This window comes from Amphibalanus amphitrite, unplaced genomic scaffold (genome assembly GCF_019059575.1).
Source record: "Amphibalanus amphitrite isolate SeventyFive unplaced genomic scaffold, NRLGWU_Aamphi_draft 000982F_arrow, whole genome shotgun sequence".
NCBI classification, from domain to species: domain Eukaryota; kingdom Metazoa; phylum Arthropoda; class Thecostraca; order Balanomorpha; family Balanidae; genus Amphibalanus; species Amphibalanus amphitrite.
The window spans coordinates 175,068-177,573 of NW_024882476.1; positions in this window are offsets into that span (position 1 = coordinate 175,068).

The window sequence follows — 2,506 nt, forward strand, 5'->3', positions numbered from 1 at the left end:
AGGTCCTTCTTACTTCCTGGGGCCTCCTGTGAATAACCACTAATGTCTGTGTCTGACCGCTAGGGCCCCTCTCACTCCTCAGTACAGAGGAGGCCCTCTGTAGAGAGGAGGCCCCTTTAGAGAGGAGGCCCTCTGTAGAGAGGAGACCATCTGTAGAAAGAAATCCCTGTGTAGAGAGGAGGCCCTCTGTAGAAAGAAGACCGCCTGAAAGAAGAAGGCCCTCTGAAGAGAGGAGGCCCGCTGTAGAGAGGAGGCCCTCTGAAGAGAGGATGCCGTCTGTAGAGAGGACTCCCTCAGTAGAGAGGAGGCCGGAGGCCCTTTGCAGAGATGAGGTCCTCTATAGAGAGGAGGTCCCCTGTAAAGACTAGAGAGGAGGCCCTCTGAAGAAGGGATGCCCTCTGAAAGAGATAGACCCTCAGTAGAGAGGAAGTCCTCTGTAGAGCGGAGGCAGTGGCGCAGCCAGGATTTCGTTTCGGGGGGGTCATCGCCTCCAAAGCGGGCCCCCTAGTGTGCGGGCCCCCACCCATTTTTCAGAATCTTTCCATATTTCATACGCATTCTGCTGAGCGGGCCCCCTTTACCTGCATGATAACCCTGAGCGAGTTTGAATCGGAAAATTTTGATAGAACAATAGTTCGGTAATCACCCGGTGTTCAATTTCCACATGAATTGACCATGACAGAAATATGTTACTATGACGTATGAATTCGTATCTTTCGAGGCCGAAATGTGCCCCTACTGCAATATGCATAGCATATATGCAAACTGAACTGTTGTCTGCTTCTGTCGGACAAGATTTAAGCAGTCCCACGTGCCTGTCCTAACTCAGTCATCTATTGGCTGCTGTAGTAGATTGTGCTTTATTCTTCTTCATTGCGTGATTTCGCTCACAAGCAGTTTTAACCCTCGCCGGCACAGGGGGAGGGGATGATGCAACCTCCCCCCCCCCTAAGGTTTTTCGCGAATAACTCGGGTAAAAATCGGCCGATCGCGACCAAACTTTCAGTACCCTCGCGTTGATCACACCTACCCTAGAAATTTCATGACCCTGACCCAAATGGCCTTTGACCTGTGACCTACTTTCCGAGACCATGTTTGGCCAGAATCGCGATTCGGCGTATGCCGGCTCGCATTAGCCGCGCGTTTGCAGTCTTTTCGTGGTTTCAAGCATTCAAACATGTGAGTTGATGCTGCTCCCATGCATTAGGGTGGATGTCAAGGTCACCTGAAGGTCAGGTCAGGTCATTGACCTATGATGACCTCGGTACTTTTTCGAATTATACATGTTTCCAGGCTAGTTTTTGGAGCTGAATCCGAATTTAGCAACCATTTGAACATTTACGAAGTAGTTTTGGTGCCTTCGTAACATGTTACGAAGCTGCCAGAGGCGGCTGGCACGTAGGTACTACGAATACCCGGCAGGACCCCTACTGGTTGACCTGACCTGACCTGACCCGACCTGGCTTAAATGCATAAAGACATCATCTGTGATCAAAACTAACATGATAACTATTCATGATCAGTACCCCGAAAAAACCCTATAGCAGCCACAATTAACGACGTTCTAACAGGTCCCGATTTTCCCGATTTTTCGGTCATTGACCTGACCTGGAAGGTCAACCAATGACCAAGAACCTTAAAATTGGGTATCGTCGGCTTCCTCTCGTCACGGGGAACACGCTCGTATTTCCCGCGAAGCTCTAGTTCGATCATGGGCCAAACACGAAGGGGTCGTACCACCTTGTGCCGTCACGAAGGGGTCGTACCTCTTGTGCCGTCGAAGTACGCAAAATGTCCGGAATGGCCTGTGCCGGCGAGGGTTAACGCGCTCATATGGGACATGTATTGCCATGGGCCGGGTTTGTTGTGGCGTGGTGATGTGGTGACGTAGATTCTGTCTGCTATCGAGGTCCCGGCATGGTGTTACTTAGCGTGGGGTACGGGCCCGACCGTTGCGCCAAGTGCGCTGAAATTTGCGCAACTTATAGATTAAGGATGGGCAACGTGCCTTTGAGGGTCTCAGCTCGATCGGATTGATAGCGAGCACATGACGCGTGCTCAAAAAGTGCAAATTCGCGTTATGGACTTTACATGTATGTATAAATCGGCTTGCAAAATCGGGTGAAAATGACTAAATTTGCCAGACACTGGTCCGGTCCCCGTGCAGTATCTCGGTAACCGTGGGCCCAATCGCCACGGTGTATCGTGTAGAGAATCGAAAGGGCTATCGAATGGTGTGCGGTGCAGGGATGGCACGCGCCACGTGCACCCGTGAGGGCACTTATACTGGGAAATTTACGTTTCGGACAGATTTGGGACTTTATGCTATTTTCGGGTGACTGTTTGGCGGAGCGGGTTCAAACAACGCCTGTTGGCAAAAGAAATGTACCGCCTCTCATGGAAAAATTGTGAAAAGCTAATTGATCAAAAACAAGGTGGAACAAATCGCTGGAGAGAATGGTATTTGTTAATGACTTACTTAATTACACGGGTTTTACTGCATAAC